This window comes from Heterocephalus glaber, unplaced genomic scaffold (genome assembly GCF_053883595.1).
Source record: "Heterocephalus glaber isolate CG9 unplaced genomic scaffold, H.glaber_assembly_v1.0 deba00001594, whole genome shotgun sequence".
NCBI lineage: Eukaryota > Metazoa > Chordata > Mammalia > Rodentia > Bathyergidae > Heterocephalus > Heterocephalus glaber.
In genome coordinates, this window is record NW_028258369.1 from 10,735,782 (window position 1) to 10,748,515 (window position 12,734).

Below are 12,734 nucleotides of genomic sequence, written 5' to 3' on the forward strand. Positions count from 1 at the left end.
TTAAGGGTCCTCTTTTTGCAAACTCCTGGGTTCCCAGGAGGGAATATTGAGGTCCATTCGACATGTCATCCATGGCTCTTTGAGGAAAGAAGAGTGATTAAAAACTGTTTGTAACATTTATCCACCCTGAGTGTTGGTTTTAAACATTTTTTGAGGAACTGCTCTGTGAACATTGTCTTATCAGTTGTTGCCACAGTAGTGCCACGTAACAAAGGAACACAAAAGCTCAGTGGTATATAAAATTTAGCTGCTCCGAGGGTCTCACGTCCTGCATCAGGCTAGTTTGGGCATGTTTGCATGGCAGCTGGCAGAGATGTAGCAGAGCAAGTGGAAACAAATGAGTTTTTCTGAGGCTCAGGCCTAGAACTCATGCTGCCACTTCCATTTCACTTGTTTCATTTGTTCATTTCACTTCTATTTCATTTGTTTTCCAAAGCAAGTCATACAGGCTGGAGAAATCTACTCTGCCATTGTTAAGGGAAACACTCTAAAGTCATGTGACAACGGACATGAAATGGAGAGAGGTAAAGGCTTATGGCCTTAAGGCAGTCAGTACACTGCAGTTTTCTACGTGTCGTGTTCTAGTAGAGACATCGATCCAATTCTCTAAATATTCCCTGAGAAGTAGGTACCATCGTCTTCATTTTGCAGTTGGAAAAAACAAGGCTCAGAGAGGTTGTATGATGTACCCGAGGTCACATGATTAGTGAGTAGGGTATAGTCATCCTTCAGTTTCAAAGGAGTTGGTTCCAAGACCTCAACAGATAAAAATCCAAAAAACCCCCCCCAAAAACAGATAAAAATCCAAGGATTCTCAAGTATAAACTGCTTGTATAAAATGGAGTATTCATATATAACCTATGGAATCCGTCCCTATATTTAAAATTATTCCTAGATTACTTATAATACACAATGCACTATAAATGCTATGTAGTTATTATAGTGTATTGTTTAGGGAATAAAGGTAATAAAAATGTACTGATACAATTATTTTTTTTTTGCCAATATTGATGATTGAACCCAGGACCTTGTGTATATTTTAGGCAAGTGGTCTACCACTGAACTACATCCCTGTCCCTTTTTATTTTTATTTTGGGACAGAATCTTGCTAAGTTGCCCAGTCTGGCCTCAAACTTGTGATCCTCCTGCCTCAGTGTCCTGAGTAGCTGGGATTATAGGCATGAGCCACCATGCCTGGCTCAGATGCAATTCTTAAAAATACTTTTGATTTACAGTTGGTTGAATCTACAGATAGGGAACACAGGAATGCAGAGGGCTGATCCTCCATGCTGCCTCTGCCTGATTGCATTCAGCACTTTGGATTATTGGCGTTTTCTGGAAACGTTCTGCTTTGCCTTTTGTGCCTCCATATTTGCCCCCTTTACTGCTGCTATGCCCCTTTCGGTATTATATTTTGTTGATTCCTCTTTTTCAATTTCCTAAATGTATGCTATTTCTATGGCCCTCTCTTTGACATTTTCTATTTCTCTACTTGATATTGGACTCAGTCAATACCCAACCTCTAGATTAGCCCGCTCTCCTTGCTTCCCTCACCCCTCACTTCCATTCCCAGAACTCTGTACTGGTTATGGGTCTCTCCTCTGCAAGTCACAGGCACCCTGATTCATCCGGGCTTAGGTTATAAGGAAATACCTGTCTTGCATAGCAGGAAGTCCACAGGGAGGGAAGACTCCTCCGGACCCACCTTTCTTTCTCGCACCCAGTTTCTACCTGAGTTGGCCTCATGCTGTGGCCAGCAAGTGGAGCAATGATTGACTTTCCAAGTTTACATACAGTGGGAAAGGGCAGGGGACATCTCTCCATTTAGATGCCCCAACAGGCTCCTTTGTCTCACTGTGTCATGCTGGTTTGGGACTGGCTGCCCCTCCTTGAACCCATTCCTGGTGGGGCCTGGCCCAGATCTGGTGGTCTGTGGGAGAAAGGCTGACGGGAGGCAGTCACTGTGTCTCCACCTGTCCCTGCATGGCTGCCAGCAGATTCTCCCTCTTGTCAGCATCCTGCTGCGTCTGTCTTAGGCATTTTAATTGATGACAACACCAATCTTCACTTCTTTCCATCAAAATTTAGGTTCATTTTTAACTCCTTCTCCACCATCCTCTTACTCATTTATATGTTTTTATGCTCTTTTCTTTTTGTTCATGAAGTGCTGGGTGTTGAAACCAGAACCTGGCATATGCTAGTCAAGCACTGTCCCTTCCAATTGTGTTTGAGATCATTAGTTTGAGATCATCTGTGGCCAGGCTCTGAGCTAGCCTATAGTAATCCACAAGGAGGTCAGCTGAGTTCCTGCTCTCAAGAGTCTAGGATTAAGAATCAAACAGTCCCTGGGCAGTCTGGGCAGGGTGAAGAGAGCATTATGCACCAGGTACTGCGTGATCCTATGGTGGTGGCAATGATGGGGTAGTCAGGGAAGACGTCTGAGTGGGGGTTGTTTCTGAGCTGATGATTCACCCATAGCAGTGTCTCTTGTTCTTACTTAAAAAAAAATCCCTAGTCTCTGGTTTGGACCCTTATCACTTCTTCTTATAGACCAGGTCAGGCCACATTTGGTATTGCTTGTTTAGTTAAATAAAGTTTTATTGGCAGCCAGTTGTGCCCATTCCTTGAGTATCACATATGGCTACTTTCACACTGCAACAACAGAATTAGGTAGTATGGCTTACAAAGCCTCAGATATTTACATTGTGGCCCTTTACAGAAAAGTTCACCAACCTTTACTGTGGACCAGCAGAAAAGCTTAATTCCTGCCTTGCAGGAACTTTCAGCTTGCAAAGGGAGACCTGGCCATGTGTAATATATAGAAAGCTTTATAATAAAACCTGTTGAGGTAAAGGCATTTAAATACTGAAAAAGTATTTAAGTGCTGACAAAAATTAGTATTGTTGGGGAGATTAATGTGCATTTATTTTTCTCTCCTTTCTCTGGTTTTCTCTATTATTCCTTTCTCTGTTCCACAAATGAATCTGCATTCCTTTTCTTGCCTCAAGACTTCTAGATTGACACTTTCTAGATTTACAGTTTCTAAATTTACACTCTTCATGACACTTGCTTCCCTCCCTCTGAGGGGGAGAGTAAAGGAGCAGATAGGTTGGGAAAATGAAAAGTCTGAGTGTGAAATACTTTTTTTTAATGCATCTTTGCACCTTTCCTTGCACTTATAAGAAAGTAGGATTTGTTTAAAGAGATGAGAGAAGTCTTTATTTACTTTGAACAAATAGATAATATGTGCATTATGAACCTCTCAGATTGGGAAAAAGCCTGCTTAGAACCTTTCACTTGCAGGTAGATATCCCTTTACTTGCACATCTGAGCAAAAGCCTTCCCTTTCCCAGGTGACACACCTCCAGAGGCAGCAAAACCATTTTCAGTCCCTCCAGGAAGCCTATAGTTCTGAGTGGCTTTGTTGTTCTGACCAGCACACAATCATCTGCCCGGTAGGGCAACTCTCGTGTTGTTATGTTATTTAAACCTCAATGCTGTTTTTCTTTTCTTTGAATTGTACATTTTAGACTCATCCTAAGTTTTTCTGGATTTAGTATAAGGACTAACATCCACTCCCTTCCCCAAGTCATACTCCTAGGAGAAAGCTGATTTCTGATAATTTCTACAGGAGATCTTTATACCTATACATTATGATGAACTATTTGCAATTGCAGATATTCACCTTGAAAAATGTCAGTTGCATATGGTATGACCTAACCCTAGCACACATAATACACACATATTGGTGTCTTTTTGGAAAAGACAAAAACAAAAACAGGTGGAGTCATATTGTTGATATTATATTGTTAGGTTAAAGAGAATCTTGGCAAATTTTACTGTATCTTCATTTAGAGCTATTCTTTAGTAGTCTTTGTGTAGTTAAACTTATGACTTAACTAATCTCCTAGTGGAAGGACATTTTCAATGATGCTGACTTTTCACTGTTCTAAATAATGTAGCAATGAACATTATAAATATATCTTTGCACATCTCATGTGAATTACTGGGAGTATATAAAAGTGGAATTACAATTTTTACGTATTTATTCTGATTCACGTTTTTTTACATGTTTATTCTGGAAGAGCTGGTTAGATGCCTTTGGTCTCAGCTGGACTTACTGACATTATGGTCTTTTGTTCTCTAGCAGTACCATGGAAGCGAGACCTTAGTGGAAGTCAGGCAACCTCTCCAGACAAATCTTGTGGAGTTACAAATATTAACATAAATTATCCTCCGTTCGTGGAACATGCGTGTGCTCACTGCCCAGAAGGCACCATGGACATGCACGCCTTTCTAAAGAATGACAGTGGCACTGAGCAGGGCTAAGAGCAAGGTTTGTGTGTGTGTGTAGCCCTGTGAATACACAAAAGCTCTGGTGATTTCTTCATCCCAGAAGGGACAGGAAACTGTAGTGCTTTCCAGAATTTTAGTAGCTAGAAAAGGGAGAAAAACCAAGGGCAACTTTGGAAGGGAGACAAGGGGGAGGCTGTGGCAGGTATCAGCCTGCAAATTAGCTGTGTTGGCCTCCCTGAAAGGGAACATAAGCATTGAGCCGAGCTGAGCCAATGTGCCAGATGACAGAGCAGAGCTCTTGCCAGCCAATGACCCAACTAATAAGGGGCACTTGGCAAGCAGTGTCATAAACACTGTGCCACGCCGCCATTTGTGGATCAGGACTTTTGAAGTTGCCTGTTGTGCTTCTTTTGTTGTGATTCACTGCCCCCAAGTCTAGGAAACTTTCCAGTGAACAGAGTCCAAACATTTACTCTTATTTTATGCATTTATGTAAGATTTCCCCTTTACCTTTGGGTTTCCTTGGAAACCATAATCAAGAAAATAGGGATTAGAGGTTCTTAACTTTTTATTTTTAATTATTATAGAACCTGCTTGCCAGTCTGGTGAAGCTTGTGAGTCCCTTTTCAGAATAATGTTTGTAAATGAATAAAATAGAATCCATAAGAATACAAAAGAAACTAATCATATCAAAATACAGTTATCAAAATGTTGCAAAAAACAAGTAATGCATATTCTTTATCAATGAATTAAGTAACAATATCCCACAATGGATCTAAAAGCAATCATGTTTTTTAAGTAGAGATGAATGTAAATGACATTTCAACTGCAACTGTGAACTGAAAATGTCTATCTGTGTAATAGGAAATAAATAAAATTCACAGGTGCTGCTAATACCGTTGTGGTTTAGGCCACATTTCAGTTAGAGGATAGGAAAAATAAAAAGATGTATTTTTATTCCCATCCAAGTTGATTGATTGATTGATTGGTGCTGGGGATGGAATCTAGAGCCTTGTGTGTGCTAAGAAGTCCTTTAGCACTGAGTTACACCCTAGCTGCCATCCCACTTTAGATTCCCTGAATTCTATCCTTGGACCCTTCTGCTGAATAGGGTTAGTTTCAAATGCTGAAGAAGGAATTGTGATATATGAGGTATGATGGAAAAATATGGTAAATGCTTAAATTTAAAAAAAATTGACTATAGTAAAAGACACATTGCCACGAATCCTTCTCACAACATTACCCCTCACTTGGAACACACTTATCCCATCATTCTTGCCACTTTCTAAAGCAGTTCTGGAAGTCCTCTTTCATAAGTATCTTTAGTAGTGCTGTCATGACTGTTTCCATGTCTAGAACTGATTTGAAACATTTACCTTCCACATCATTCTGACTTTAGGGAAGAGCCAGGAGCACAAGGTGCCAGATCCTTTGAATAAGGTGGATGAGGACACACATGGTAATGTTTTTATGAGCCTCCCTTTCTGTTGGATGTCACACAGCAGCAGCATTTGCTATGTTTTTGATCATAGTTCATAACGACACTCATGAAAGAAGACGTCCAGAAATGCCTCAGAAATGGCAAGAAGAAGCCAGGTGCGGTGGGACACACTTGTCATCCCGGTACTTGAAAGGCTAACCAAGAGGATTGCCATGAGTTTGAGGCCATCCTGGCTCCATAGTGAGTTCAAGGCCAGCCTGAACTACATAGTGAGACCCTGTCTTAAAAAGCCCAAAACGGACACACTAAGCCACCTCATATTCGACAAAGGAGCCAAACACCCTCACTGGAGGAAAGGTAGCCTCTTTAATTAAGGGTGCTGGAAAAACTGGGTTTCAACTTGCCAAACATTAACACTAGACCTATATCTCTCACCATGCACTAAACTAAAATCAAAATGGATTAAGATCTAAATATTAAAACAGAAACGGTGAACCAGCTGGAACAGAGGTTAGGTAGAACTCTTGAAGACATCGGTGTAGGAAAAGATTTTATGATCAAAACCTCAGTTGCCCGTGAACTAGCACAAACAATCAACAAGTGGGATCTCTTCTTATTAAAAAGCTTCTGCACAGCAAGAGAAACCACCAGCAGTGTGAAGAGACAACCCACAATGTGGGAAAAAATTTTCACCAGCTGTCCCTCAGACAAAGTCTACTATCTAGAATCTATAAAGAATTTTTAAAAAGATCAGACCTCCCAAATTTAAAGACCCAATCCAAAAATGGTCATCTGAAATGAACAGACATTTCTCAGACAAAGAAGTAGAAATAGCAAATAAACATATGAAAAAGTGTTCAGCATCCCTGGTTATTTGAGAGATGCAAATGAAAACAATACTGGGATTCCACCTCACCCCAGAAAGAATGGCTGCTATGATGAAATCAACCAATAACCAATGCTGGCGGGGCTGTGGGGAAAGAGGAACCCTGCTTCACTGCTGGTGGGAGTGTAGACTGGCGCAAGCACTGTGGAAAATCAGTATGGAGATACCTCAAAGAACTAGGACTAGAGGTCCCATTTGACCCAGCTATTCCCTTGCTGGGGATCTTCCCCAAAGAATTAAAAGAATCATACCACAGTGATATATGTGCACCCATGTTCATAGCAGCACAATTTGTAATAGATAAAACTTGGAAGCAGCCCAATTGCCCATTAACTGGAGACTGGATAAAGAAAATGTCATTTTTTAAATAAAATGGAGTACTACTCAGCCATAAAAATGGGAAATTAGAGACATTTTTTAGCTAAATGGATGCACATTGAGGCGATACGCTTAGGTGAAATAAATAGGACACACATGTGTAAATACCGAATAGTTTCTCTGGTGTGAGAAACTGAAAGTGTAAATAAGGACTAAAAGGTCTAATAGATAATGTGAAATAGGAAGAAAAGGGGCAAAGGGTAAGGGGAAGTGGGAGGGCTGGGGGAAAGGATAGAAGGGAATAGGATTAATATGAGAAAATGGAAAAATGGAAACAAAGTCTTTGTAAATAGGGAGGGCAGGGGAATGGGGGGAAAAATAAGAACCAAGAGAAATTATGTAAAGGTGCAAATTTCCAATGATGAATGTCATTGTATTGTATACCTAAAATGTACCAATAAAATTAATTTAAAAAAAATCAACCAATAACAAATGCTGGCGGAGGTGTGGGGAGAAAGGAACCCTTCTCCACTGATGGTGGGGAATGCAGACTGGTGCAACCACTGTGGAAATCAATATGGAGATACCTTAGAAAACTAGGATTAGAGGTCTCATTTGACCCAGCTATTCCCCTGCTGGGTATCTTCCCAAAAGAATTAAGAGAATCATACCATAATGATACCTGTGCACCCATGTTTATAGTCGCACAGTTTGTAATGGTTAAAACCTGGAAACAGCCCAACTGCCCATCAGCTGGAGACTGGATTAAGAAGATGTGGTATTTTTATAAAATGGAATACTACTCAGCCATAAATAATGAGAAACTAGAGACATTTAAAGCTAAATGGATGCACATTGAGGCCATACTCTTAAGTGAAATAAATAGGACATACGTGTAAATATCAAAAATTTTCTCTGGTGTGAGAAACTGAAAGTGTAAATGAGGATCAAAATGTAGAATAGATAATGTAGAATGGGAAGATAAGCCCCAAAGGGGAAGGGGAAGTAGGAGGTGTAGGGGAAAGAAAAGAAGGGAAAGGAAAAAGTATGAGAAAAGGAAAAAATGGAAACAAAGCCTTTGTAAATAGGGAAGGGTGGAGGGGGTGAAGGGAGGGCAGGGGAAGGGGGAAAAATAAGAACCAAGGTGTATCATGTAAAGGTACAAATTCCCAGTAATGAATGTCATCATATTGTATCCTTAAAACGTACCAATAAGGCCGGGGATTTAGCTCAGTGGTTTGGCCACCTGCTGTGCAAGTGCAAGGACCTGAGTTCAATCCCCGGTACCAAAAAAAAAAAAAGTACCAATAAACTTAATAAAAAAGAAAAAAAAATCCAAACAAACAAGAAAAGGCAAAAATGTTGGAACAGGTGTATTCAAAGCTAGAGGGGAGCATTTTGAGGGAGATTAATGGCACTGTGTCTTTTACCATAAAATATATTTTTAAAATTTAAACATTCACTGTATCTTTTAATCAACCCTTGTAAACTGCCATTTATATTAAGAAAATGCATAAATACCTAGGCATTCCCCTGTTTTTTTTTTTTTTTTTTGGTACCAGGGATCAAACTTGGTATCCTGTGCTTTCAAGGCAGGCAGCGGAACCACTGAGCTAAATCCTCAGCCCTGATTCCCTTATTTTTGCTTTGACGTGGTGGGGAAGGAAACTACATTAAAAACACATCAAAATTTTAAAATATTTTGACTGTCCCAAAGATCTCCTTCTTCTCCACAGAGGGATATGTGGAATTTTCTGTCTGTCTTTAAATCTCTCACTACAGTTGTCATTTCTAGGTATTGACTTTAAAAACAGAGAAACTCTTGATTTGCTTATGAGGAACAGCCCCCCATCCTCAAAGAATAAGCAAGAGAAATGTATCCCACTTGAGGGTCTTTAGGGGTTTCTAGACCTTCGTCCCAGTTCCTAAAATGTCCATGCTCTTTTTCATCTTCCTGTCTTCTCCTCTCTTGCTCCCTCCTCCCTACCCCCTCATCCCCTCATCCTCTCATCTTGTTCCCTCCGTTCCTGTCCCCCTTTAACTGTAAAAGTTAGGGGTCTGACATATTGGTTTGTCAGCAATAAAGTTTGAGAAGGCCTATAAAAATAGATATGTTAGAGGGAGTATGTTGGAGAGAAGGGAGAAATCTTGTTTATGCTCAACAAATAACTTATATTTAGAATCTTCCTTCAGTTTTTCCTTTGAAATTCTGTATTCGCATTTCACTTGAATGACTGTGCATGGAGCATTTAAAAGTAGATCTAACAAAACTCTATAAATATGTTGAGTTCTTTGGGGCATTTTGCTAAAATCAGCCTTGCTAAAGCAGAGAAAAGTAATGTGCTTTATGTATTAGATTTTTCTCCTTTGAAAATCCAGATTCCCTTTCCTAGGGAGTTAGGGGAAATCAGGCCAGAGATGCCTTGGGGAGGTTTTCCCTAGCCTGCTGTAGGTTGGGGTATTTGGATTGATGGCCATGCTAAAAGGCCAAAACCAAGGCCTGAGACTAGCCTGAGGAAAAGGGAAAAACAGAAGCATGTCTAGAGACATCACTGGTTTTGTTTTTCCATGTGATTCCTTCATGTCACTCTGATGGGAAGGGAAGGCTGGTGAAAAGAAAATTGGTTGAGCTGCTATAAATAAAATTTTAAAACTGACTTTTAACAGATTCTTAAGTGTAAAGCAGAATGGCAAAAAAAGGGAGTCAGGTGAAAGTAAGCCCTCCTGTAAAGTAAGTCTTTCCCCATTGTCCCCATTTTCTGCATGAGCAAACCAAGGCAAAGAGCCCTGCAGTGGTTGAAGTGCTGGGACCATTGGGTTGTATGTCTCTTCTGTCTTGTGAGCTCAGGATTCTCTTTATGTGCTTCAGTGCTTTTAATGTAGACCATGTATTGAAGTGCAATAAAATCAGAGCTCACGTGTCCTTTCACACCCCATTTTTATAAGATGGTTGAGAGGGAGGACATTGAATTCTTGATGCCCATAATACCAAAATTATAGATGTGGCTTCTAGGGAAATACCAGATGACAGTACTAACCATTGAAAATATCCAGATCTTCTTTGCAGAAAGTTAGTTTATTAAATGATTGGGTTCTTTTTATATTATGCTGGCAGTAGAAACTCAATTTTTTCATCATATGTTAATTGGCCAATTTGAAGACTGCTTCTATTGGCTTCATTAAACAGGGCAATAGACTGAAGTTTCAAGATCTAGTCTGAGAAGGAACTAGATCAGGGATTTTTGTTTCTCTTTTTTCTAAATATGAGACAAGACATCTGGGCCCACATACTGATTCAGAGTGGGCATTTGTGAAGAAATGGTATTATTATAACCATAATAAGATATATGTGGGAGTTGGTAAATGAACTGAATTTATTGAAAAAGGTGTGTGCGAAAGAGCTAAGAGTTGTCAAGGTCGAAGGGTTGGAGACAAACAAACTGCTGCTCATTGACAGGGAAAATACAGTGGAGTGAGGGTGGTGGTAGAGAAAAGAAATGGTTGTTAGGGGAACCTAGGGAAGGGGTGCCCATGGCTGAGAGAAAGCGCGTGTGTTCCTGTGAGCTGTGAGTGAGCGAGTGTGAGCGAGTGAGCTCAGAAGATGGGTGCAGGGCTTCTTCCTCTGCAGAAATGGCTGCCCGGGCTGTGTGCTGGGGGAGGCAGGCCGGAGACAATGCCCTTGCACTGGCCTCAGAGCCGATATTGCAGCCTACTTGGGGCTCTGTGACAGCGTCTGATCAGAATGCTGACTAGTGTCAGCTCCAAGTGTGGAGCTGTTTGTCTAGGCTCGCACCTTCTGCTGTCTTCATGGACTGGGCAGAGGCAGTTGTCATTGGGAGGTCAGAGGCATTTGTCATTCAGCCTGTGAAAAGCACCTTTCTGACTGGCATTTATTTGCTTGTGGAATAGCAGCTATACTATTAATGTCACCCAAGCATGTTCAGAAAGATAAGTTTCATAGTACAAGATAATTATTTTAATAGGTGACTAATGTTTAAAACAAAACCCATCGGAGTGTATTACATGCTTTCTGTAAAAACAGATTGACACACAGAAACATTTAAATGAGTTTGTCTTCATGGCTCCCCCACAGTACCACTGTTACGTTGGGATGTAGCCTTCTGTGCCATTTTCTGTGCTTACACAACTATGTTTATGTATATGCACACCCTCTTTCTAGTTTATCAAATTGTGTTAGGACCTCACATATTAGTTGATTGTTGAATGTATTTATTTATCAATAAATATTATTGAGTGTATACTCTGTGCTAGGTTCTGGGTGATCAGGAGTGAGTAAAATAGTTGATGCTGCTTACAGCTATAAGGTGTGTGTATTTATAAAATTGGAGCCATATACACTTGGTCTGTAGATATATGTACATATATATACATATATATTTGTGTATATATATACATATGTGTGTGTGTGTATATATATATATTATATATATATGGGAACCTGTTTATTGGTGCATATTAAGGATACTGAAAAATAAGATTCATTTTGGTATATTGGTACATGCATATAACAAATTTAATTTTACCCTCTTCTTTCTTCCTTCCTCCCCCTGATCCCCTTCTGCATCTCTAAAAGTCTACCTTCTAGTTTATGGACACCTTTTCATATCAATATTCATAGAGCTACTTGTATTTAATGACTGCTAAACATACTGTGATTCAGTAGTCCTTCCTCTCCCAGTGGACAATCAAGATGTTTCACATGTAGATCTCTGCGCATATATGTATTTGCTGTTAAACACAATTCTGTCCTGAATATTCTTACACATGTATCTCTGCCTACTTAAAACATTTTCTGTCTTTTAAGAGGACTGAACTTAAAATCAAATATGCGTGATTTCTTGTTTATATATAGGCCTGCTGTACCATTTAGTATGAAGTATTACAAGTGGACTATAAACTTATGAAGAAAGCAGTGAGGACTAAATCATTATTTGGGATTATAGATGCTTTTTACTACATTGCTAGTAGAGAATGAAGCATCTTTGACACACACTGGCATCACTGTGGGGTCCACCATCTTTCTGTCCTTATAGCATCAATAATTTAAGGTGACATTGACTTTTAGTCATACATTGTTAAGTGTCCTGTTTAACACTGTGTTGAGGCTTTACCTCTCCTTTGCTCTACTCTTCCCATACTTCTCCAGTGCCCCTCTGACTGTGTGGGAGTTTGTATTCACAAAACCATGATCTACAGACAGGATGTGGAATTAGCATTAGTTCATTAATCCATTTCTTTGTCAAGAACAGACAGTTACTCAGTGTCAGACAGACACTGGACTAGGTGCTGGGGATCAAGGACAAGTAAGGGAATGTATGGCTTGTGTCTAGATGTCCCCTCAAAGCCTCATGCAGTCATAGGTGGGGCTTTTTCAGAGGTGGCTGGATCTAGAGTGTGTGACACTAGGATTGATTCATGGTGCAATGTTAGGATCAAGGGCACTAGGGTTAAGGGTGTGAGTGCTACCCACCCTAAGTATCCTGGATAAGGTATAAGGGATGGAAAGAGCTGTGGTCGTCCCTTGCTTGTTCTCTCTTACCTGCTTGCCATAGACTATTTCTCCTCTAGGGTGCCCCTCTGCCATGCCACCCTGCCTTAGAGCCAGCCAACTATGAACTGAAACCTCTCAGAACTGTAAGCCAAATAAACCTTTCCTCCTTTAACTTTGGATGTTGGGTATTTTGTCTCAGCAATAAAAAAAAGTAACTAAGACAAGGAGTGTCATTGACCTCCAAGGGGGCAATAGACTCATCAACTGATGATGGCACTGTG

At 40.2% G+C, this 12,734-nt stretch overlaps 1 protein-coding gene across 14 annotated transcripts in view; it reads left to right on the forward strand.

Moving 5' to 3' along the window:
- Positions 1–12,734, forward strand: part of Sh3kbp1 (SH3 domain containing kinase binding protein 1) — a 369,672-nt gene that overhangs the window by 159,057 nt on the left and 197,881 nt on the right. The gene's annotated exons all lie outside the window — the stretch shown is intronic.